The following is a 27324-nucleotide window of genomic DNA, read 5'->3' as shown; positions in this document are numbered from 1 at the left end:
TCAAGTAGAATAAGTAGAGAGTAGTGTCCCTTAGATTTAGCAGCATGGAGGTCATTGCATACTTTTGTAAGGGCAGTTTCAGTGGAGTGGAGAGGACGGAAGCCAGACTGGAATGGGTCAAGCAGTGAGTGTGAGGGAAGTAAGGCGGTTGTAGACAATACGCTCAAGGAGTTTGGAGGCAAAAGGGAGAAGAGAGATGGGTCGGTAGTTGGAGAGAGTGTTTGGATCAAGGGTAGGTTTTATAAGAATAGGAGAGATGAGAGCGTGCTTGAAGGCAGAGGGGACAGTGCCTGATGAGAGGGAGAGATTGAGAAGGTGGGTAAGATGGGAACAAGCAGAAGAAGAGATGTGGCAGAGGAGGCGGGAGGGGATAGGGTCAAGTGGGGAGGTGGTGAGGGGACAGGAACGAATGAGGGCCATGACTTCCTCTCCAGATGCATGGGAGAAAGATGACAGAGTTGGTGCGAGGGATGGGGAGGGTGTTGGTAAGGGATGGGAGAAGGCTGGTTACTGATAGTCTGGTGTGATGTGATGTCCTGACGTATGGAGTCAATTTTGGATGTGAAGTAAGTGGCAAAGTCAAGAGCAGAGAGTGAGGAAGGGAGACGAGGTGGAGGTGGGCAGAGGAGTGAGTTGAGAGTGGCAAAGAGGCGCCGGGGGTTGGAAGACTGGGAGGAGATGAGGTTCTTGAAGTATGACTGTTTAGCAAGAGAAAGGGCAGCACTGAAGGATGAGAGCATAAGTTTGAAATGGAGGAAGTCTGCCTTAGAGCGTGATTTCCTCCAGTGTCGCTCAGCAGTACGTGAGCATTTTTGCAGATATCTGGTGCATTTGGTGTGCCAGGGTTGAGGTGTTAATTTGCGAGGGTGAACAGTGGTTGGTGGAGCAACAGAGTCAAGAGCAGAAGTAAGGGAAGCATTGTATGTGGAAGTGGCTTGTTCAGGGCATGAGAGAGAGAGAGAATAGGAGAGAGAAGTGAGTCAAACAGGGAGGAAAGGAATGTGGTGTCAATAGCTTCAATGTTACGCTTAGTGATGGTAGCCTTAGGAAGTTGAGATGGGGAAGTCGAGAGAGATAGGTTGAAGGAGAGCAGGTGGTGGTCAGAGAGGGGAAATGGGGAGTTGGAAAAATCAGAAATATCACAGCGGTGAGTGAAGACCAGATCCAGTGAGCTCCCATTCACATGGGAGGGTGAGGAGGTCCACTGGGAGAGACCAAGTGAAGAGGTGAGGTTAAGGAGTTTAGAGGCAGGGGATTGTGTGGGGATGTCAATAGGGATGTTGAAATCGCCTAGGATAATGGTGGGAATGTCAGAAGAGAGGAAGTGAGGAAGCCAGGAAGCAAAGTTGTCGATGAATTTGGAAGCAGTGCCAGGGGGGCGGTAAATGACAGCTACTCTAAGATGGACTGGTTGGAAGAGACATATGGAGTGGACCTCAAATGTAGATAATATAAGGGATGGTTCTGGTGGTATGAGTTGGTAGGAGTAACTAGAAGGTAAAAGGACCCCAACACCACCCCCATGGCGACCCCCAGGTCGGGGGGTGTGTGTGAATGTAAGGCCCCCAGCAGAGAGAGGAGCAGCAGCAGAAGTAGTGTCAGAGGGCGTAATCCAAGTTTCAGTAATGGCTAGTAGGTGTAGGGAGTTGGAAATGAAAAGGTCATGAGTGGGGACCAGTTTGTTACAAACGGATCTGGCATTCCAGAGGGCACAGGGTAGGGGGTATGAGTTTGTGGGAGAGATGTGAATTAGATGTTCAGGGTTGCTGTAGCGATGAGGTGGGATTAACTTTGAGGGCAGGGATGAGAGAGTAGTGATGGTACGGGTGCCTGAGATAGGAGGGGAAACTGCAGGAGGTGGGCAGGGAGGGAGGTCAGTGTGATGTGGATGGGGGTGTGGGGAGGTGACAGGGAAGGGAGAGAGGGAGCAGGGCTGAGTTGTGGGGTAGCAGGACCATGGGGCAGAGGTGAATGAAAGTGGGGTAACAGGAAAGGTGGGGGAAGGAAACAGAGGGATGGAGGGGAGACAGAGGAGGAGGTGGAGGAGACTAGGGGGGAAGGATAAAGATACATTATTAGGTAGACACTGAGTGATGTGGGGAGTATAAGAAAGCATTCACATAGTGTTAAGTAGGTAAATAGGTTGAGGGAAAGTGGAAGTAGGAGAGGAGACTGTAAGGGAATCCGAGCAGAAGAATTGTAGAAATGCAGGTGAGAAAAGCAGTGTAGGCTCAAGGGGTGTAGATTTAGTATGAAATGAGTCAAAAGCGTAGATAAAGTGGGTGCAGAAATGTATTTGGAGTGTAAGAAATGAAAGGATTGTGAGAGGTTTAAGAAGCAATGGTAATTATGTTAGATGTTTTAAGTGTTTGCAGGTAAAATTGCATTGGTGCAGCTGTGCTTAAAAAACAAAATTACAATAATACAGATACAGGCATTTGTAGGTGAAATGGATGGTTTATGAAATGTCCAAGTAAGGTAGTTCTGTGCTATGTAATCAGATGCAACAATCAGGAGGTGAGTGATCTGAGGAGTAAGTGACTCACATTTGTTATTAGTTCTTCAGTTTTCTTTGTTTTGTTAGATTGGTGTGCTTCTGTTTTCCTTCTTTTTCACTTCGATTGAACGCTAATTGAACACTGCTGTTATGTGTCAATTTTATCACGCTTTTATAAAAATGCACGCTTAGATCAATAAATGCACAGCCAAATGGCTTTGCACAGCCTACACCATTGGACTTTAGTAGAAGACTATTACAAGTGAAACCAATAATTGAAATCTGTAACCACACCCCACCCCCTCAAATGCCAGGCAATAAATTACCTTAAAAACAACAACCAGGCATTCCACAAAGATTAAACTGGGTCTATATCATTCAAAACTTTAAAAAAGTACTTCAAAATCACATTCTATGCAATAATGTTTCAATTTGCATTACCCAGCAGAATTAGCTTTGCATATATAGATATAGTGCAGCAGAATAGATTGGTGGTTGTAGTCAATTGTAATTACCTGTAGGTGACAAGAAGAGAAGAAACGTCAATTCACAATCGATATCAGCTGAAGATAAATTAACGCTGATTGAACGCTGCGTTATGTGTCAATTTTATCACGCTTTGATAAAAATGCATGCTTTGATCAATAAATGCACAGCCACACAGCTTTGCACATCCTACACCATTGGACTTAAGTAGAAGTCTGGTGGTCAGCAAAATTTTGCACTGTCCTCCTACTATATATAGTGCGCACAACTACTAAAATACACCACAGGTATGGATGGATAGTATACTTGACGACACAGAGGTAGGTAGAGCAGTGGCCTACTGTACCGTATTGCTATATATTATATACTGGTGGTCAGCAAAATTCTGCTCTGTCCTCCTACTATATATACTGCGCACAACTACTAAAATACACCACAGGTATGGATGGATAGTATACTTGACGACACAGAGGTAGGTAGAGCAGTGGCCTACTGTACCGTACTGCTATATATTATATACTGGTGGTCAGCAAAATTCTGCCCTGTCCTCATACTATATAATACAATGCAGCACAGATATGGAGCATTTTTCAGGCAGAGAACGTAGATATTTTCAGCACACTGAGCACAGATATTTGCAAGCACACTGAGCACAGATATTTGCAGCACACTGAACACAGAAACTGAGAAAACGCTGCACGTCCTCTCCCTATCATCTCCAATGCACAAGTGAAAATGGCGGCGACTCGTGGCTCCTTATATAGAATAGAATAGCTGCTGACGGGCACGATTGAGGGAGGAAAGGGACATTTGAATCCAGCCCATAGATGCAATGTGAATATGTAATTTGTACCTTCCTATCTTAAAATTTATATACAGTGTATATGTCACAACTGAGGGCCTGAGCTGACTGGAGGCAGCCTCAGTTGTAGGGGCTGAGGTGTAGTGGAACCTGGGAGGTTGTATCAGACCCCTGGACATGTAAGTTAAATGTAGAAGAATTGCCCGAAGGCGTGCCCACGACAACCAGGATAAAAGTCAATGATGTTTATTTTGACAAACTCCATGCATCACAGCAGTAATAAAAGAGAAACATAAAATCAGCAGAGAAATAATACAGTTCCTGGGTACTACAGGAGGACAAGGACCACAGGGCTCTGGTAGTATGAGACAGTTCTTATTATCTTCTAGTTGGAAAGTCCTTACCAGGCCCGACTGTAGCAATGGAGATAGCCCAGGATCATACTAGCTGGTGTTCCAGGAAAAGCTGGGCTGCTGTGGATAAAATGGCTGCTGTGGGTACTGGCTGAAACCAGACTGATGTAAGCACGGAGTGGATTGCTGGATGGAACCAGCCAAATAATAAATGAAGCTTGAGAGCGATGAAATATGATTGATATATGGCGTTTGAGAGCGGTGAAATAATAGTGCCGGTGGTGAGTGGTAATCTGCGGAAATGATACCGGCACTTTAAGAAGAGCTGATCTCTGCTGGAAGCTAGGCTGGAAGCAGGTAAATCTGTAACTGGAAACAGATGAGTCCCAGAGGACTGGAGAGTCAGGCTGCACCGCAGGTGGTAGACTAGAGCGGGTCTCTTTAGTGGAGGTTTGGAGATGGTAACTGGAACCTGGAAAACAACCACGGGAGATAGACAAACTGGAACTAGGTTTGACAACCAAATCACTGACGCCTTCCTTGCTCAGGCACAGAATACTTATACCTGCAGCAAGGAAGGGATTGGCTAGGCAATTATGCAGATTACAATGGAAACAGCGGATTGGTGGAAATGAACAGGTGACAGAATCCAACATGGCTGCGCCCATGCAGACACTTGGAGGGAAGATTGGTTTGATAATCCATGTGGGAACTTTAACAGCAATGGCGGCGCCGGCCACAGTAAACAGGAGACGCCAGACTGATGAGTGCACATTTGAACCACGCGTGCAACAGCGGAGGCCGCGGCTGACATAAGCGCCACTCTGACATCCTGCATGCAGAAACTCAGGGACGGCGGCGGAGGCCACGGGAGATGCCATTCAAGATGTAACATGGCGCCGCTGTGACAGCGTCTCAGAGTGACAGGAGAGGAGGCAGGAATGGGGACATCAGAATAACAGATGGGATCCGGTCCTGGAGCGCTGAGCCAGCCTTAGGAGGCATCTGAAAGGTAAGTTATGGCGTCCAGATACCCGGATCGTGACAGTATACACTAGAGGTCTTTCCGAACCCCCTAATCCTAACATTGTAATTTGCTTTAGGGCGCACCTCCAATTAGTCTAGTGTTTCTTGCTGCCTTTCCAATGAAGCAAGTTTAATTTAGTAATAGGTGAAAAACCATCCCTACAAAGGTGTTAATCAGAGACTTGGCTTTGTGGACACTTTTCAGAGAACAACTTTGTTAGCATAAAAGTAAAGCCAGAAAATGAAGAGCTGTTTAATCACTCAATTGGATTTTTTTTGCCAGCATATTTCTTTTTCTCTGCAACCCACTGCTAAATTGTGCTTCCTAGCTGTTTTTATTAAATCACTGAATCAAATCTAACTCTGATTACAACAGAAAAGGCCAGGTACCCTACACCATAACAGGGGGTTTGAAATTTAGACTTGTCTACTTAAAGATCACCAAAATCTGATAACAAGGTCAATTACGTCCCTGGGTGGGACTGAACCAGCAACCTTTTGGTTTATAGCCGTACACACTAACTGATTGCACCACAGAGACACTTTGCAAAAGTACATACTGACAAAGGCTAATAAGCATTCATCTAAAACGTTTCCTAGAAAAACTTTAAAAAGTCAATAATCTGGAGAGTTTTTGTAAGATGTTTCTTCCATCCACCAACGAAGAAACACATTGGTACTTTCCCATGATGAGTGAGTGCTTCAGGATCTCTTGCACTTACATGTGCAGCAGAGTACTGCAATGGAAGCATGCTGGGCCCATAACCCAGAGGTAGGCAGATTAAAACTATCCTCTGCTATATGCATTTTTTTTGTTAATTAAAGTAATCCAAAACTGGGACTGATATTTTTGCTCTTTTATTTTTCATTAAAGTACAATAACTTTTACCATTTTAATTTGTTTGAATAGTATATTGACAGTATAGTTTTCTTTAAAAAATCCACTTAATTTTCTTTACCCTATTATTAAAAGGGTAATTGACAAAAACAAACTACATTGTCACCAGAAGAGCAATACAAAATGTACAAGTGATATGTTAAAATCATCTTTCCAGCTTGAATTTCAATGATGCATTGGGGCAACGATTTTGTGAGAAACATCTTCACCCTTAAATAAAGATTTTCTTAATTCCTTACCTGTGTGCTAATTAGATATCACCTTGTTTTCACATTAAACAGACTTCCACATGAGAAAGCAGCAAGGATGCAGTGGCGTTAATGTTTCCTGGTGTCAACCTGTATTATTTCAGTAGAAATTGAAATGAGGATGCATCTTGCTGACTTTCCAATGAAGCAAGTTTAATTTAGTAATAGGTGAAAAACCATCCCTACAAAGGTGTTAATCAGAGACTTGGCTTTGTGGACACTTTTCAGAGAACAAATTTGTTAGCATAAAAATAAAGCCAGAAAATGAAGAGCTGTTTAATCACTCAAATGGATTTTTTTTGCCAGCATATTTCTTTTTCTCTGCAACCCACTGCTAAATTGTGCTTCCTATCTGTTTTTATAAAATCACTGAATCAAATCTAACTCTGATTACATCAGAGAAGGCCAGGTACCCTACACCAGAACAGGGGGTTTGAAATTTTGACTTGTCTACTTAAAGATCACCAAAATCTGATAACAAGGTCAATTACGTCCCTGGGTGGGATTGAACCACCAACCTTTTGGTTTATAGCCGTCCACACTAACTGATTGCGCCACAGAGACACTTTGCAAAAGTACGTACTGACAAAGGCTAATAAGCATTCATCTAAAACGTTTCCTAGAAAAACTTTAAAAAGTCAATAATCTGGAGAGTTTTTGTAAGATGTTTCTTCCATCCACCAACGAAGAAACACATTGGTACTTTCCCATGATGAGTGAGTGCTTCAGGATCTCTTGCACTTACATGTGCAGCAGAGTACTGCAATGGAAGCATGCTGGGCCCATAACCTAGAGGTAGGCAGATTAAAACTATCCTCTGCTATATGCATTTTTTTTGTTAATTAAAGTAATCCAAAACTGGGATTGATATTTTTGCTCTTTTATTATTCATTAAAGTACAATAACTTTTACCATTTTAATTTGTTTTAATAGTATATTGAAAGTATTGTTTTCTTTTAAAAATCCACTTAATTTTCTTTACCCTATTATTAAAATGGTAATTGACAAAAACAAACTACATTGTCACCAGAAGAGCAATACAAAATGTACAAGTGATATATTAAAATCATCTTTCCAGCTTGAATTTCAATGATGCATTGGGGCAACGATTTTGTGAGAAACATTTTCACCCTTAAATAAAGATTTTCTTAATTCCTTACCTGTGTGCTAATTAGATATCACCTTGTTTTCACATTAAACAGACTTCCACATGAGAAAGCAGCAAGGATGCAGTGGCGTTAATGTTTCCTGGTGTCAACCTGTATTATTTCAGTAGACATTGAAATGAGGATGCATCTTGCTGCCTTTCCAATGAAGCAAGTTTAATTTAGTAATAGGTGAAAAACCATCCTTACAAAGGTGTTAATCAGAGACTTGGCTTTGTGGACACTTTTCAGAGAACAAATTTGTTAGCATAAAAATAAAGCCTGAAAATGAAGAGCTGTTTAATCACTCAATTGGATTTTTTTGCCAGCATATTTCTTTTTCTCTGCAACCCACTGCTAAATTGTGCTTCCTAGCTGTTTTTATAAAATCACTGAATCAAATCTAACTCTGATTACATCAGAGAAGGCCAGGTACCCTACACCATAAGAGGGGGTTTGAAATTTTGACTTGTCTATTTAAAGATCACCAAAATCTGATAACAAGGTCAATTACGTCCCTGGGTGGGATTGAACCACCAACCTTTTGGTTAATAGCCATACACACTAACTGATTGCGCCACAGAGACACTTTGCAAAAGTACATACTGACAAAGGCTAATAAGCATTCATCTAAAACGTTTCCTAGAAAAACTTTAAAAAGTCAATAATCTGGAGAGTTTTTGTAAAATGTTTCTTCCATCAACCAACGAAGAAACACATTGGTACTTTCCCATGATGAGTGAGTGCTTCAGGATCTATTGCACTTACATGTGCAGCAGAGTACAGCAATGGAAGCATGCTGGGCACATAACCCAGAGGTAGGCAGATTGAAACTATCCTCTGCTATATGCATTTTTTTTTGTTAATTAAAGTAATCCAAAACTGGGATTGATATGTTGGCTCTTTTATTTTTACTTACAGTACAATAACTTTTACCATTTTAATTTGTTTTAATAGTATATTAAAAGTATTGTTTTCTTTCAAAAATCCACTTAATTTTCTTTACCCTATTATTAAAATGGTAATTGACAAAAACAAACTACATTGTCACCAGAAGAGCAATACAAAATGTACAAGTGATATATTAAAATCATCTTTCCAGCTTGAATTTCAATGATGCATTGGGGCAACGATTTTGTGAGAAACATTTTCACCCTTAAATAAAGATTTTCTTAATTCCTTACCTGTGTGCTAATTAGATATCACCTTGTTTTCACATTAAACAGACTGCCACATGAGAAAGCAGCAAGGATGCAGTGGCGTTAATGTTTCCTGGTGTCAACCTGTATTATTTCAGTAGACATTGAAATGAGGATGCATCTTGCTGCCTTTCCAATGAAGCAAGTTTAATTTAGTAATAGGTTAAAAACCATCTTTACAAAGGTGTTAATCAGAGACTTGGCTTTGTGGACACTATTCAGAGAACAAATTTGTTAGCATAAAAATAAAGCCAGAAAATTAAGAGCTGTTTAATCACTCAATTGGATTTTTTTTGCCAGCATATTTCTTTTTCTCTGCAACCCACTGCTAAATTGTGCTTCCTAGCTGTTTTTATAAAATCAATGAATCAAATCTAACTCTGATTACATCAGAGAAGGCCAGGTACCCTACACCAGAACAGGGGGTTTGAAATTTTGACTTGTCTACTTAAAGATCACCAAAATCTGATAACAAGGTCAATTACGTCCCTGGGTGGGATTGAACCACCAACCTTTTGGTTAATAGCCGTGCACACTAACTGATTGCGCCACAGAGACACTTTGCAGAAGTCCATACTGACAAAGGCTAATAAGCATTCATATAAAACTTTTCCTAGAAAAACTTTAAAAAGTCAATAATCTGGAGAGTTTTTGTAAGATGTTTCTTCCATCAACCAACGAAGAAACACATTGGTACTTTCCCATGATGAGTGAGTGCTTCAGAATCTCTTGCACTTACATGTGCAGCAGAGTACTGCAATGGAAGCATGCTGGGCCCATAACCCAGCGGTAGGCAGATTGAAACTATCCTCTGCTATATGCATTTTTTTTTGTTAATTAAAGTAATCCAAAACTGGGATTGATATTTTGGCTCTTTTATTTTTACTTAATGTACAATAACTTTTACCATTTTAATTTGTTTTAATAGTATATTGACAGCATTGTTTTCTTTCAAAAATCCATTTAATTTTCTTTACCCTATTATTAAAATGGTAATTGACAAAAACAAACTACATTGTCACCAGAAGAGCAATACAAAATGTACAAGTGATCTTTCCAGCTTGAATTTCAATGATGCATTGGGGCAACGATTTTGTGAGAAACATCTTCACCCTTAAATAAAGATTTTCTTAATTCCTTACCTGTGTGCTAATTAGATATCACCTTGTTTTCACATTAAACAGACTTCTACATGAGAAAGCAGCAAGGATGCAGTGGCGTTAATGTTTCCTGGTGTCAACCTGTATTATTTCAGTAGACATTGAAATGAGGATGCATCTTGCTGCCTTTCCAATGAAGCAAGTTTAATTTAGTTATAGGTGAAAAACCATCCCTACAAAGGTGTTAATCAGAGACTTGGCTTTGTGGACACTTTTTAGAGAACAAATTTGTTAGCATAAAAATAAAGGCAGAAAATGAAGAGCTGTTTAATCACTCAATTGGATTTTTCTGCCAGCATATTTTTTTTCTCTGCAACCCATTGCTAAATTGTGCTTCCTAGCTGTTTTTTATAAAATCACTGAATCAAATCTAACTCTGATTACATCAGAGAAGGCCAGGTACCCTACACCATAAGAGGGGGTTTGAAATTTTGACTTGTCTACTTAAATATCACCAAAACCTGATCACAAGGTCAATTACGTCCCTGGGTGGGATTGAACCACCAAACTTTTGGTTAGTAGCCAGACACACTAACCGATTGCGCCACAGAGACAATTTGCAAAAAGTACATACTGACAAAGGCTAATAAGCATTCATCTAGAACGTTTCCTAGAAAAACTTTAAAAAGTCAATAATCTGGAGAGTTTTTGTAAGAATTTTCTTAAATCAACCAACGAAGAAACACATTGGTACTTTCCCATGATGAGTGAGTGCTTCAGGATATCTTGCACTTACATGTGCAGCAGAGTACTGCAATGGAAGCATGCTGGGCCCATTAACCAGAGGTAGGCAGATTGAAACTATCCTCTGCTATATGCATTTTTTTTGTTAATTAAAGTAATCCAAAACTGGGATTGATATGTTAGCTATTTTATGTTTACTTAAAGTACAATAACTTTTACCATTTTAATTTGTTTTAATAGTATATTGACAGTATTGTTTTCTTTCAAAAATCCACTTAATTTTCTTTACCCTATTATTAAAATGGTAATTGACAAAAACAAACTACATTGTCACCAGAAGAGCAATACAAAATGTACAAGTGATATATTAAAATCATCTTTCCAGCTTGAATTTCAATGATGCATTGGGGCAACGATTTTGTGAGAAACATCTTCACCCTTAAATAAAGATTTTCTTAATTCCTTACCTGTGTGCTAATTAGATATCACCTTGTTTTCACATTAAACAGACTTCCACATGAGAAAGCATCAAGGATGCATTGGCGTTAATGTTTCCTGGTGTCAACCTGTATTATTTCAGTAGACATTGAAATGAGGAAGCATCTTGCTGCCTTTCCAATGAAGCAAGTTTAATTTAGTAATAGGTGAAAAACCATCCTTACAAAGGTTTTCATCAGAGACTTGGCTTTGTGGACACTTTTCAGAGAACAAATTTGTTAGCATAAAAATAAAGCCAGAAAATGAAGAGCTGTTTAATCACTCAATTGGATTTTTTTGCCAGCATATTTCTTTTTCTCTGCAACCCACTGCTAAATTGTGCTTCCTAGCTGTTTTTATAAAATCACTGAATCAAATCTAACTCTGATTACATCAGAGAAGGCCAGGTACCCTACACCATAAGAGGGGATTTGAAATTTTGACTTGTCTACTTAAAGATCACCAAAATCTGATAACAAGGTCAATTACGTCAATGGGTGGGATTGAACCACCAACCTTTTGGTTTATAGCCGTACACAGTAACTGATTGCGCCACAGAGACACTTTGCAAAAGTCCATACTGACAAAGGCTAATAAGCATTCATCTAAAACGTTTCCTAGAAAAACTTTAAAAAGTCAATAATCTGGAGAGTTTTTGTAAGATGTTTCTTCCATCCACCAACGAAGAAACACATTGGTACTTTCCCATGATGAGTGAGTGCTTCAGGATCTCTTGCACTTACATGTGCAGCAGAGTACTGCAATGGAAGCATGCTGGGCCCATAACCCAGAGGTAGGCAGATTAAAACTATCCTCTGCTATATGCATTTTTTTTGTTAATTAAAGTAATCCAAAACTGGGATTGATATTTTTGCTCTTTATTTTTCATTAAAGTACAATAACTTTTACCATTTTAATTTGTTTTAATAGTATATTGAAAGTATTGTTTTCTTTTAAAAATCCACTTAATTTTCTTTACCCTATTATTAAAATGGTAATTGACAAAAACAAACTACATTGTCACCAGAAGAGCAATACAAAATGTACAAGTGATATATTAAAATCATCTTTCCAGCTTGAATTTCAATGATGCATTGGGGGCAACGATTTTGTGAGAAACATTTTCACCATTAAATAAAGATTTTCTTAATTCCTTACCTGTGTGCTAATTAGATATCACCTTGTTTTCACATTAAACAGACTTCTACATGAGAAAGCAGCAAGGATGCAGTGGCGTTAATGTTTCCTGGTGTCAACCTGTATTATTTCAGTAGACATTGAAATGAGGATGCATCTTGCTGCCTTTCCAATGAAGCAAGTTTAATTTAGTAATAGGTGAAAAACCATCCCTACAAAGGTGTTAATCAGAGACTTGGCTTTGTGGACACTTTTCAGAGAACAAATTTGTTAGCATAAAAATAAAGCCAGAAAATGAAGAGCTGTTTAATCACTCAATTGGATTTTTTTTGCAAGCATATTTCTTTTTCTCTGCAACCCACTGCTAAATTGTGCTTCCTAGCTGTTTTTATAAAATCAATGAATCAAATCTAACTCTGATTACATCAGAGAAGGCCAGGTACCCTACACCATAACAGGGGGTTTGAAATTTTGACTTGTCTACTTAAAGATCACCAAAATCTGATAACAAGGTCAATTACGTCCCTGGGTGGGATTGAACCACCAACCTTTTGGTTAGTAGCCGGACACACTAACCGATTGCGCCACAGAGACACTTTGCAAAAAAGTACATACTGACAAAGGCTAATAAACATACATCTAGAACGTTTCCTAGAAAAACTTTAAAAAGTCAATAATCTGGAGAGTTTTTGTAAGATGTTTCTTCCATCAACCAACGAAGAAACACATTGGTACTTTCCCATGATGAGTGAGTGCTTCAGGATCTCTTGCACTTACATGTGCAGCAGAGTACTGCAATGGAAGCATGCTGGGCCCATAACCCAGAGGTAGGCAGATTGAAACTATCCTTTGCTATATGCATTTTTTTTTGTTAATTTAAGTAATCAAAACTGGGATTGATATTTTTGCTCTTTTATTTTTACTTAAAGTACAATAACTTTTACCATTTTAATTTGTTTTAATAGTATATTGACAATATAGTTTTCTTTAAAAAATCCACTTAATTTTCTTTACCCTATTATTAAAAGGGTAATTGACAAAAACAAACTACATTGTCACCAGAAGAGCAATACAAAATGTACAAGTGATCTTTCCAGCTTGAATTTCAATGATGCATTGGGGCAACGATTTTGTGAGAAACATCTTCACCCTTAAATAAAGATTTTCTTAATTCCTTACCTGTGTGCTAATTAGATATCACCTTGTTTTCACATTAAACAGACTTCTACATGAGAAAGCAGCAAGGATGCAGTGGCGTTAATGTTTCCTGGTGTCAACCTGTATTATTTCAGTAGACATTGAAATGAGGATGCATCTTGCTGCCTTTCCAATGAAGCAAGTTTAATTTAGTAATAGGTGAAAAACCATCCCTACAAAGGTGTTAATCAGAGACTTGGCTTTGTGGACACTTTTCAGAGAACAAATTTGTTAGCATAAAAATAAAGCCAGAAAATGAAGAGCTGTTTAATCACTCAATTGGATTTTTTTTTGCCAGCATATTTCTTTTTCTCTGCAACCCACTGCTAAATTGTGCTTCCTAGCTGTTTTTATAAAATCAATGAATCAAATCTAACTCTGATTACATCAGAGAAGGCCAGGTGCCCTACACCAGAACAGGGGGTTTGAAATTTTGACTTGTCTACTTAAAGATCACCAAAATCTGATAACAAGGTCAATTACGTCCCTGGGTGGGATTGAACCACCAACCTTTTGGTTAGTAGCCGGACACACTAACCGATTGCGCCACAGAGACACTTTGCAAAAAGTACATACTGACAAAGGCTAATAAGCATTCATCTAAAACGTTTCCTAGAAAAACTTTAAAAAGTCAATAATCTGGAGAGTTTTTGTAAGATGTTTCTTCCATCCACCAACGAAGAAACACATTGGTACTTTCCCATGATGAGTGAGTGCTTCAGGATCTCTTGCACTTACATGTGCAGCAGAGTACTGCAATGGAAGCATGCTGGGCCCATAACCCAGAGGTAGGCAGATTAAAACTATCCTCTGCTATATGCATTTTTTTTGTTAATTAAAGTAATCCAAAACTGGGATTGATATTTTTGCTCTTTTATTTTTCATTAAAGTACAATAACTTTTACCATTTTAATTTGTTTTAATAGTATATTGAAAGTATTGTTTTCTTTTAAAAATCCACTTAATTTTCTTTACCCTATTATTAAAATGGTAATTGACAAAAACAAACCACATTGTCACCAGAAGAGCAATACAAAATGTACAAGTGATATATTAAAATCATCTTTCCAGCTTGAATTTCAATGATGCATTGGGGCAACGATTTTGTGAGAAACATTTTCACCCTTAAATAAAGATTTTCTTAATTCCTTACCTGTGTGCTAATTAGATATCACCTTGTTTTCACATTAAACAGACTTCCACATGAGAAAGCAGCAAGGATGCAGTGGCGTTAATGTTTCCTGGTGTCAACCTGTATTATTTAAGTAGACATTGAAATGAGGATGCATCTTGCTGCCTTTCCAATGAAGCAAGTTTAATTTAGTAATAGGTGAAAAACCATCCTTACAAAGGTGTTAATCAGAGACTTGGCTTTGTGGACACTTTTCAGAGAACAAATTTGTTAGCATAAAAATAAAGCCAGAAAATGAAGAGCTGTTTAATCACTCAATTGGATTTTTTTGCCAGCATATTTCTTTTTCTCTGCAACCCACTGCTAAATTGTGCTTCCTAGCTGTTTTTATAAAATCACTGAATCAAATCTAACTCTGATTACATCAGAGAAGGCCAGGTACCCTACACCATAAGAGTGGGTTTGAAATTTTGACTTGTCTACTTAAAGATCACCAAAATCTGATAACAAGGTCAATTACGTCCCTGGGTGGGATTGAACCACCACCCTTTTGGTTAATAGCCATACACACTAACTGATTGCGCCACAGAGACACTTTGCAAAAGTACATACTGACAAAGGCTAATAAGCATTCATCTAAAACGTTTCCTAGAAAAACTTTAAAAAGTCAATAATCTGGAGAGTTTTTGTAAGATGTTTCTTCCATCAACCAACGAAGAAACACATTGGTACTTTCCCATGATGAGTGAGTGCTTCAGGATCTATTGCACTTACATGTGCAGCAGAGTACAGCAATGGAAGCATGCTGGGCACATAACCCAGAGGTAGGCAGATTGAAACTATCCTCTGCTATATGCATTTTTTTTTTTGTTAATTAAAGTAATCCAAAACTGGGATTGATATGTTGGCTCTTTTATTTTTACTTACAGTACAATAACTTTTACCATTTTAATTTGTTTTAATAGTATATTGACAGTATAGTTTTCTTTAAAAAATCCACTTAATTTTATTTACCCTATTATTAAAAGGGTAATTGACAAAAACAAACTACATTGTCACCAGAAGAGCAATACAAAATGTACAAGTGATATATTAAAATCATCTTTCCAGCTTGAATTTCAATGATGCATTGGGGCAACGATTTTGTGAGAAACATCTTCACCCTTAAATAAAGATTTTCTTAATTCCTTACCTGTGTGCTAATTAGATATCACCTTGTTTTCACAATAAACAGACTTCTACATGAGAAAGCAGCAAGGATGCAGTGGCGTTAATGTTTCCTGGTGTCAACCTGTATTATTTCAGTAGACATTGAAATGAGGATGCATCTTGCTGCCTTTCCAATGAAGCAAGTTTAATTTAGTTATAGGTGAAAAACCATCCCTACAAAGGTGTTAATCAGAGACTTGGCTTTGTGGACACTTTTCAGAGAACAAATTTGTTAGCATAAAAATAAAGTCAGAAAATGAAGAGCTGTTTAATCACTCAATTTGATTTTTTTTGCCAGCATATTTCTTTTTCTCTGCAACCCACTGCTAAATTGTGCTTCCTAGCTGTTTTTATAAAATCAATGAATCAAATCTAACTCTGATTACATCAGAGAAGGCCAGGTGCCCTACACCAGAACAGGGGGTTTGAAATTTTGACTTGTCTACTTAAAGATCACCAAAATCTGATAACAAGGTCAATTACGTCCCTGGGTGGGATTGAACCACCAACCTTTTGGTTTATAGCCACACACACTAACTGATTGCGCCACAGAGACACTTTGCAAAAGTACATACTGACAAAGTCTAATAAGCATACATCTAGAACGTTTCCTAGAAAAACTTTAAAAAGTCAATAATCTGGAGAATTTTTGTAAGATGTTTCTTCCATCCACCAACGAAGAAACACATTGGTACTTTCCCGTGATAAGTGAGTGCTTCAGGATCTCTTGCACTTACATGTGCAGCAGAGTACTGCAATGGAAGCATGCTGGGCCCATAACCCAGAGGTAGGCAGATTAAAACTATCCTCTGCTATATGCATTTTTTTTGTTAATTAAAGTAATCCAAAACTGGGATTGATATTTTTGCTCTTTTATTTTTCATTAAAGTACAATAACTTTTACCATTTTAATTTGTTTTAATAGTATATTGAAAGTATTGTTTTCTTTTAAAAATCCACTTAATTTTCTTTACCCTATTATTAAAATGGTAATTGACAAAAACAAACTACATTGTCACCAGAAGAGCAATACAAAATGTACAAGTGATATATTAAAATCATCTTTCCAGCTTGAATTTCAATGATGCATTGGGGCAACGATTTTGTGAGAAACATTTTCACCCTTAAATAAAGATTTTCTTAATTCCTTACCTGTGTGCTAATTAGATATCACCTTGTTTTCACATTAAACAGACTTCCACATGAGAAAGCAGCAAGGATGCAGTGGCGTTAATGTTTCCTGGTGTCAACCTGTATTATTTCAGTAGACATTGAAATGAGGATGCATCTTGCTGCCTTTCCAATGAAGCAAGTTTAATTTAGTAATAGGTGAAAAACCATCCTTACAAAGGTGTTAATCAGAGACTTGGCTTTGTGGACACTTTTCAGAGAACAAATTTGTTAGCATAAAAATAAAGCCAGAAAATGAAGAGCTGTTTAATCACTCAATTGAATTTTTTTTCCAACATATTTCTTTTTCTCTGCAACCCACTGCTAAATTGTGCTTCCTAGCTGTTTTTATAAAATCACTGAATCAAATCTAACTCTGATTACATCAGAGAAGGCCAGGTACCCTACACCATAAGAGTGGGTTTGAAATTTTGACTTGTCTACTTAAAGATCACCAAAATCTGATAACAAGGTCAATTAAATCCCTGGGTGGGATTGAACCACCAACCTTTTGATTAATAGCCATACACACTAACTGATTGCGCCACAGAGACACTTTGCAAAAGTACATACTGACAAAGGCTAATAAGCATTCATCTAAAACGTTTCCTAGAAAAACTTTAAAAAGTCAATAATCTGGAGAGTTTTTGTAAGATGTTTCTTCCATCAACCAACGAAGAAACACATTGGTACTTTCCCATGATGAGTGAGTGCTTCAGGATCTATTGCACTTACATGTGCAGCAGAGTACAGCAATGGAAGCATGCTGGGCACATAACCCAGAGGTAGGCAGATTGAAACTATCCTCTGCTATATGCATTTTTTTTTGTTAATTAAAGTAATCCAAAACTGGGATTGATATGTTGGCTCTTTTATTTTTACTTACAGTACAATAACTTTTACCATTTTAATTTGTTTTAATAGTATATTAAAAGTATTGTTTTCTTTCAAAAATCCACTTAATTTTCTTTACCCTATTATTAAAATGGTAATTGACAAAAACAAACTACATTGTCACCAGAAGAGCAATACAAAATGTACAAGTGATATATTAAAATCATCTTTCCAGCTTGAATTTCAATGATGCATTGGGGCAACGATTTTGTGAGAAACATTTTCACCCTTAAATAAAGATTTTCTTAATTCCTTACCTGTGTGCTAATTAGATATCACCTTGTTTTCACATTAAACAGACTTCCACATGAGAAAGCAGCAAGGATGCAGTGGCGTTAATGTTTCCTGGTGTCAACCTGTATTATTTCAGTAGACATTGAAATGAGGATGCATCTTGCTGCCTTTCCAATGAAGCAAGTTTAATTTAGTAATAGGTTAAAAACCATCTTTACAAAGGTGTTAATCAGAGACTTGGCTTTGTGGACACTTTTCAGAGAACAAATTTGTTAGCATAAAAATAAAGCCTGAAAATTAAGAGCTGTTTAATCACTCAATTGGATTTTTTTTGCCAGCATATTTCTTTTTCTCTGCAACCCACTGCTAAATTGTGCTTCCTAGCTGTTTTTATAAAATCACTGAATCAAATCTAACTCTGATTACATCAGAGAAGGCCAGGTACCCTACACCAGAACAGGGGGTTTGAAATTTTGACTTGTCTACTTAAAGATCACCAAAATCTGATAACAAGGTCAATTACGTCCCTGGGTGGGATTGAACCACCAACCTTTTGGTTAATAGCCGTGCACACTAACTGATTGCGCCACAGAGACACTTTGCAAAAGTCCATACTGACAAAGGCTAATAAGCATTCATATAAAACTTTTCCTAGAAAAACTTTAAAAAGTCAATAATCTGGAGAGTTTTTGTAAGATGTTTCTTCCATCAACCAACGAAGAAACACATTGGTACTTTCCCATGATGAGTGAGTGCTTCAGGATCTCTTGCACTTACATGTGCAGCAGAGTACTGCAATGGAAGCATGCTGGGCCCATAACCCAGCGGTAGGCAGATTGAAACTATCCTCTGCTGTATGCATTTTTTTTTGTTAATTAAAGTAATCCAAAACTGGGATTGATATTTTGGCTCTTTTATTTTTACTTAAAGTACAATAACTTTTACCATTTTAATTTGTTTTAATAGTATATTGACAGTATTGTTTTCTTTCAAAAATCCATTTAATTTTCTTTACCCTATTATTAAAATGGTAATTGACAAAAACAAACTACATTGTCACCAGAAGAGCAATACAAAATGTACAAGTGATATATTAAAATCATCTTTCCAGCTTGAATTTCAATGATGCATTGGGGCAACGATTTTGTGAGAAACATCTTCACCCTTAAATAAAGATTTTCTTAATTCCTTACCTGTGTGCTAATTAGATATCACCTTGTTTTCACATTAAACAGACTTCCACATGAGAAAACAGCAAGGATACAGTGGCGTTAATGTTTCCTGGTGTCAACCTGTATTATTTCAGTAGACATTGAAATGAGGATGCATCTTGCTGCCTTTCCAATGAAGCAAGTTTAATTTAGTAATAGGTGAAAAACCATCCCTACAAAGGTGTTAATCAGAGACTTGGCTTTGTGGACACTTTTCAAAGAACAAATTTGTTAGCATAAAAATAAAGCCATAAAATGAAGAGCTGTTTAATTACTCAATTGGATTTTTTTTGCCAGCATATTTCTTTTTCTCTGCAACCCACTGCTAAATTGTGCTTCCTAGCTGTTTTTATAAAATCACTGAATCAAATCTAACTCTGATTACATCAGAGAAGGCCAGGTACCCTACACCATAACAGGGGGTTTGAAATTTTGACTTGTCTACTTAAAGATCACCAAAATCTGATAACAAGGTCAATTACGTCCCTGGTTGGGATTGAACCACCAACCTTTTGGTTAGTAGCCAGACACACTAACCGATTGCGCCACAGAGACACTTTGCAAAAAGTACATACTGACAAAGTCTAACAAGCATACATCTAGAACGTTTCCTAGAAAAACTTTAAAAAGTCAATAATCTGGAGAGTTTTTGTAAGATGTTTCTTCCATCAACCAATGAAGAAACACATTGGTACTTTCCCATGATGAGTGAGTGCTTCAGGATCTCTTGCACTTACATGTGCAGCAGAGTACTGCAATGGAAGCATGCTGGGCCCATTACCCAGAGGTAGGCAGATTGAAACTATCCTCTGCTATATGCATTTTTTTTGTTAATTAAAGTAATCAAAACTGGGATTGATATTTTTGCTCTTTTATTTTTACTTAAAGTACAATAACTTTTACCATTTTAATTTGTTTTAATATTATTTTGACAGTATAGTTTTCTTTAAAAAATCCACTTAATTTTCTTTACCCTATTATTAAAAGGGTAATTGACAAAAACAAACTACATTGTCACCAGAAGAGCAATACAAAATGTACAAGTGATATATTAAAATCATCTTTCCAGCTTGAATTTCAATGATGCATTGGGGCAACGATTTTGTGAGAAACATCTTTACCCTTAAATAAAGATTTTCTTAATTCCTTACCTGTGTGCTAATTAGATATCACCTTGTTTTCACATTAAACAGACTTCCACATGAGAAAACAGCAAGGATACAGTGGCGTTAATGTTTCCTGGTGTCAACCTGTATTATTTCAGTAGACATTGAAATGAGGATGCATCTTGCTGCCTTTCCAATGAAGCAAGTTTAATTTAGTAATAGGTGAAAAACCATCCCTACAAAGGTGTTAATCAGAGACTTGGCTTTGTGGACACTTTTCAAAGAACAAATTTGTTAGCATAAAAATAAAGCCATAAAATGAAGAGCTGTTTAATTACTCAATTGGATTTTTTTTGCCAGCATATTTCTTTTTCTCTGCAACCCACTGCTAAATTGTGCTTCCTAGCTGTTTTTATAAAATCAATGAATCAAATCTAACTCTGATTACATCAGAGAAGGCTAGGTACCCTACACCATAACAGGGGGTTTGAAATTTTGACTTGTCTACTTAAAGATCACCAAAATCTGATAACAAGGTCAATTACATCCCTGGGTGGGATTGAACCACCAACCTTTTGGTTAGTAGCCGGACACACTAATCGATTGCGCCACAGAGACACTTTGCAAAAAGTACATACTGACAAAGGCTAATAAGCATACATCTAGAACGTTTCCTAGAAAAACTTTAAAAAGTCAATAATCTGGAGAGTTTTTGTAAGATGTTTCTTCCATCAACCAACGAAGAAACACATTGGTACTTTCCCATGATGAGTGAGTGCTTCAGGATCTCTTGCACTTACATGTGCAGCAGAGTACTGCAATGGAAGCATGCTGGGCCCATAACCCAGAGGTAGGCAGATTGAAACTATCCTTTGCTATATGCATTTTTTTTGTTAATTTAAGTAATCAAAACTGGGATTGATATTTTTGCTCTTTTATTTTTACTTAAAGTACAATAACTTTTACCATTTTAATTTGTTTTAATAGTATATTGACAATATAGTTTTCTTTAAAAAATCCACTTAATTTTCTTTACCCTATTATTAAAAGGGTAATTGACAAAAACAAACTACATTGTCACCAGAAGAGCAATACAAAATGTACAAGTGATCTTTCCAGCTTGAATTTCAATGATGCATTGGGGCAACGATTTTGTGAGAAACATCTTCACCCTTAAATAAAGATTTTCTTAATTCCTTACCTGTGTGCTAATTAGATATCACCTTGTTTTCACAATAAACAGACTTCTACATGAGAAAGCAGCAAGGATGCAGTGGCGTTAATGTTTCCTGGTGTCAACCTGTATTATTTCAGTAGACATTGAAATGAGGATGCATCTTGCTGCCTTTCCAATGAAGCAAGTTTAATTTAGTTATAGGTGAAAAACCATCCCTACAAAGGTGTTAATCAGAGACTTGGCTTTGTGGACACTTTTTAGAGAACAAATTTGTTAGCATAAAAATAAAGGCAGAAAATGAAGAGCTGTTTAATCACTCAATTGGATTTTTCTGCCAGCATATTTTTTTTCTCTGCAACCCATTGCTAAATTGTGCTTCCTAGCTGTTTTTTATAAAATCAATGAATCAAATCTGACTCTGATTACATCAGAGAAGGCCAGGTACCCTACACCATAAGAGGGGGTTTGAAATTTTGACTTGTCTACTTAAATATCACCAAAACCTGATCACAAGGTCAATTATGTCCCTGGGTGGGATTGAACCACCAACCTTTTGGTTAGTAGCCAGACACACTAACCGATTGCGCCACAGAGACAATTTGCAAAAAGTACATACTGACAAAGGCTAATAAGCATTCATCTAGAACGTTTCCTAGAAAAACTTTAAAAAGTCAATAATCTGGAGAGTTTTTGTAAGAATTTTCTTAAATCAACCAACGAAGAAACACATTGGTACTTTCCCATGATGAGTGAGTGCTTCAGGATCTCTTGCACTTACATGTGCAGCAGAGTACTGCAATGGAAGCATGCTGGGCCCATTAACCAGAGGTAGGCAGATTGAAACTATCCTCTGCTATATGCATTTTTTTGTTAATTAAAGTAATCCAAAACTGGGATTGATATGTTAGCTATTTTATGTTTACTTAAAGTACAATAACTTTTACCATTTTAATTTGTTTTAATAGTATATTGACAGTATTGTTTTCTTTCAAAAATCCACTTAATTTTCTTTACCCTATTATTAAAATGGTAATTGACAAAAACAAACTACATTGTCACCAGAAGAGCAATACAAAATGTACAAGTGATATATTAAAATCATCTTTCCAGCTTGAATTTCAATGATGCATTGGGGCAACGATTTTGTGAGAAACATCTTCACCCTTAAATAAAGATTTTCTTAATTCCTTACCTGTGTGCTAATTAGATATCACCTTGTTTTCACATTAAACAGACTTCCACATGAGAAAGCAGCAAGGATGCAGTGGCGTTAATGTTTCCTGGTGTCAACCTGTATTATTTCAGTAGACATTGAAATGAGGATGCATCTTGCTGCCTTTCCAATGAAGCAAGTTTAATTTAGTAATAGGTGAAAAACCATCCCTACAAAGATGTTAATCAGAGACTTGGCTTTGTGGACACTTTTCAGAGAACAAATTTGTTAGCATAAAAATAAAGCCAGAAAATGAAGAGCTGTTTAATCACTCAATTGGATTTTTTTTTGCCAGCATATTTCTTTTTCTCTGCAACCCACTGCTAAATTGTGCTTCCTAGCTGTTTTTATAAAATCAATGAATCAAATCTAACTCTGATTACATCAGAGAAGGCCAGGTACCCTACACCATAACAGGGGGTTTGAAATTTTGACTTGTCTACTTAAAGATCACCAAAATCTGATAACAAGGTCAATTACGTCAATGGGTGGGATTGAACCACCAACCTTTTGGTTTATAGCCGTACACACTAACTGATTGCGTCACAGAGACACTTTGCAAAAGTCCATACTGACAAAGGCTAATAAGCATACATCTAGAACATTTCCTAGAAAAACTTTAAAAAGTCAATAATCTGGAGAGTTTTTGTAAGAATTTTCTTAAATCAACCAACGAAGAAACACATTGGTACTTTCCCATGATGAGTGAGTGCTTCAGGATCTCTTGCACTTACATGTGCAGCAGAGTACTGCAATGGAAGCATGCTGGGCCCATAACCCAGAGGTAGGCAGATTAAAACTATCCTCTGCTATATGCATTTTTTTTGTTAATTAAAGTAATCCAAAACTGGGATTGATATTTTTGCTCTTTATTTTTCATTAAAGTACAATAACTTTTACCATTTTAATTTGTTTTAATAGTATATTGAAAGTATTGTTTTCTTTTAAAAATCCACTTAATTTTCTTTACCCTATTATTAAAATGGTAATTGACAAAAACAAACTACATTGTCACCAGAAGAGCAATACAAAATGTACAAGTGATATATTAAAATCATCTTTCCAGCTTGAATTTCAATGATGCATTGGGGGCAACGATTTTGTGAGAAACATTTTCACCCTTAAATAAAGATTTTCTTAATTCCTTACCTGTGTGCTAATTAGATATCACCTTGTTTTCACATTAAACAGACTTCTACATGAGAAAGCAGCAAGGATGCAGTGGCGTTAATGTTTCCTGGTGTCAACCTGTATTATTTCAGTAGACATTGAAATGAGGATGCATCTTGCTGCCTTTCCAATGAAGCAAGTTTAATTTAGTAATAGGTGAAAAACCATCCCTACAAAGGTGTTAATCAGAGACTTGGCTTTGTGGACACTTTTCAGAGAACAAATTTGTTAGCATAAAAATAAAGCCAGAAAATGAAGAGCTGTTTAATCACTCAATTGGATTTTTTTTGCCAGCATATTTCTTTTTCTCTGCAACCCACTGCTAAATTGTGCTTCCTAGCTGTTTTTATAAAATCAATGAATCAAATCTAACTCTGATTACATCAGAGAAGGCCAGGTATCCTACACCATAACAGGGGGTTTGAAATTTTGACTTGTCTACTTAAAGATCACCAAAATCTGATAACAAGGTCAATTACGTCCCTGGGTGGGATTGAACCACCAACCTTTTGGTTAGTAGCCGGACACACTAACCGATTGCGCCACAGAGACACTTTGCAAAAAAGTACATACTGACAAAGGCTAATAAGCATACATCTAGAACGTTTCCTAGAAAAACTTTAAAAAGTCAATAATCTGGAGAGTTTTTGTAAGATGTTTCTTCCATCAACCAACGAAGAAACACATTGGTACTTTCCCATGATGAGTGAGTGCTTCAGGATCTCTTGCACTTACATGTGCAGCAGAGTACTGCAATTGAAGCATGCTGGGCCCATAACCCAGAGGTAGGCAGATTGAAACTATCCTTTGCTATATGCATTTTTTTTTTGTTAAATTAAGTAATCAAAACTGGGATTGATATTTTTGCTCTTTTATTTTTACTTAAAGTACAATAACTTTTACCATTTTAATGTGTTTTAATAGTATATTGACAATATAGTTTTCTTTAAAAAATCCACTTAATTTTCTTTACCCTATTATTAAAAGGGTAATTGACAAAAACAAACTACATTGTCACCAGAAGAGCAATACAAAATGTACAAGTGATCTTTCCAGCTTGAATTTCAATGATGCATTGGGGCAACGATTTTGTGAGAAACATCTTCACCCTTAAATAAAGATTTTCTTAATTCCTTACCTGTGTGCTAATTAGATATCACCTTGTTTTCACATTAAACAGACTTCTACATGAGAAAGCAGCAAGGATGCAGTGGCGTTAATGTTTCCTGGTGTCAACCTGTATTATTTCAGTAGACATTGAAATTAGGATGCATCTTGCTGCCTTTCCAATGAAGCAAGTTTAATTTAGTTATAGGTGAAAAACCATCCCTACAAAGGTGTTAATCAGAGACTTGGCTTTGTGGACACTTTTTAGAGAACAAATTTGTTAGCATAAAAATAAAGGCAGAAAATGAAGAGCTGTTTAATCACTCAATTGGATTTTTCTGCCAGCATATTTTTTTTCTCTGCAACCCATTGCTAAATTGTGCTTCCTAGCTGTTTTTATAAAATCACTGAATCAAATATAACTCTGATTACATCAGAGAAGGCCAGGTACCCTACACCATAAGAGGGGGTTTGAAATTTTGACTTGTCTACTTAAATATCACCAAAACCTGATCACAAGGTCAATTATGTCCCTGGGTGGGATTGAACCACCAACCTTTTGGTTAGTAGCCAGACACACTAACCGATTGCGCCACAGAGACAATTTGCAAAAAGTACATACTGACAAAGGCTAATAAGCATTCATCTAGAACGTTTCCTAGAAAAACTTTAAAAAGTCAATAATCTGGAGAGTTTTTGTAAGAATTTTCTTAAATCAACCAACGAAGAAACACATTGGTACTTTCCCATGATGAGTGAGTGCTTCAGGATCTCTTGCACTTACATGTGCAGCAGAGTACTGCAATGGAAGCATGCTGGGCCCATTAACCAGAGGTAGGCAGATTGAAACTATCCTCTGCTATATGCATTTTTTTTGTTAATTAAAGTAATCCAAAACTGGGATTGATATGTTAGCTATTTTATGTTTACTTAAAGTACAATAACTTTTACCATTTTAATTTGTTTTAATAGTATATTGACAGTATTGTTTTCTTTCAAAAATCCACTTAATTTTCTTTACCCTATTATTAAAATGGTAATTGACAAAAACAAACTACATTGTCACCAGAAGAGCAATACAAAATGTACAAGTGATATATTAAAATCATCTTTCCAGCTTGAATTTCAATGATGCATTGGGGCAACGATTTTGTGAGAAACATCTTCACCCTTAAATAAAGATTTTCTTAATTCCTTACCTGTGTGCTAATTAGATATCACCTTGTTTTCACATTAAACAGACTTCCACATGAGAAAGCAGCAAGGATGCATTGGCGTTAATGTTTCCTGGTGTCAACCTGTATTATTTCAGTAGACATTGAAATGAGGATGCATCTTGCTGCCTTTCCAATAAAGCAAGTTTAATTTAGTAATAGGTGAAAAACCATCCTTACAAAGGTGTTCATCAGAGACTTGGCTTTGTGGACACTTTTCAGAGAACAAATTTGTTAGCTTAAAAATAAAGCCAGAAAATGAAGAGCTGTTTAATCACTCAATTGGATTTTTTTTGCCAGCATATTTCTTTTTCTCTGCAACCCACTGCTAAATTGTGCTTCCTAGCTGTTTTTATAAAATCACTGAATCAAATCTAACTCTGATTACATCAGAGTAGGCCAGGTACCCTACACCATAAGAGGGGATTTGAAATTTTGACTTGTCTACTTAAAGATCACCAAAATCTGATAACAAGGTCAATTACGTCCCTGGGTGGGATTGAACCACCAACCTTTTGGTTTATAGCCGTACACACTAACCGATTGCGCCACAGAGACACTTTGTAAAAAGTACATACTGACAAAGGCTAATAAGCATACATCTGGAACGTTTCCTAGAAAAACTTTAAAAAGTCAATAATCTGGAGAGTTTTTGTAAGATGTTTCTTCCATCAACCAACGAAGAAACACATTGGTACTTTCCCATGATGAGTGAGTGCTTCAGGATCTCTTGCACTTACATGTGCAGCAGAGTACTGCAATGGAAGCATGCTGGGCCCATAACCCAGAGGTAGGCAGATTGAAACTATCCTTTGCTATATGCATTTTTTTTTGTTAATTTAAGTAATCAAAACTGGGATTGATATTTTTGCTCTTTTATTTTTACTTAAAGTACAATAACTTTTACCATTTTAATTTGTTTTAATAGTATATTGACAGTATAGTTTTCTTTAAAAAAATCCACTTAATTTTCTTTACCCTATTATTAAAAGGGTAATTGACAAAAACAAACTACATTGTCACCAGAAGAGCAATACAAAATGTACAAGTGATATATTAAAATCATCTTTCCAGCTTGAATTTCAATGATGCATTGGGGCAACGATTTTGTGAGAAACATCTTCACCCTTAAATAAAGATTTTCTTAATTCCTTACCTGTGTGCTAATTAGATATCAC

The 27324-nt window shown here is 36.9% G+C and overlaps 4 non-coding genes across 4 annotated transcripts; all 4 read right to left on the bottom strand.

Annotated features, from left to right (window-relative positions):
* Window positions 1-10294: 10294 nt before the first annotated feature.
* TRNAS-ACU (transfer RNA serine (anticodon ACU)) lies at window positions 10295-10368 on the bottom strand. Its single transcript has one exon. It is a non-coding gene; the product is annotated as a tRNA-Ser (tRNA).
* An 11596-nt stretch (window positions 10369-21964) lies between these two features.
* On the bottom strand, window positions 21965-22038 carry TRNAS-ACU (transfer RNA serine (anticodon ACU)). The gene has a single exon. It is a non-coding gene; the product is annotated as a tRNA-Ser (tRNA).
* Window positions 22039-25460: 3422 nt separating this feature from the next.
* On the bottom strand, window positions 25461-25534 carry TRNAS-ACU (transfer RNA serine (anticodon ACU)). The gene has a single exon. It is a non-coding gene; the product is annotated as a tRNA-Ser (tRNA).
* Window positions 25535-26630: 1096 nt separating this feature from the next.
* Window positions 26631-26704, bottom strand: TRNAY-AUA (transfer RNA tyrosine (anticodon AUA)). Its single transcript has one exon. It is a non-coding gene; the product is annotated as a tRNA-Tyr (tRNA).
* Window positions 26705-27324: the final 620 nt, after the last annotated feature.

This window comes from Pseudophryne corroboree, unplaced genomic scaffold (assembly GCF_028390025.1).
Source record: "Pseudophryne corroboree isolate aPseCor3 unplaced genomic scaffold, aPseCor3.hap2 scaffold_581, whole genome shotgun sequence".
Lineage (NCBI taxonomy): Eukaryota > Metazoa > Chordata > Amphibia > Anura > Myobatrachidae > Pseudophryne > Pseudophryne corroboree.
The sequence above is the reverse complement of the archived record's forward strand: the minus strand, read 5'-3'. Positions and strand labels throughout refer to the sequence as shown.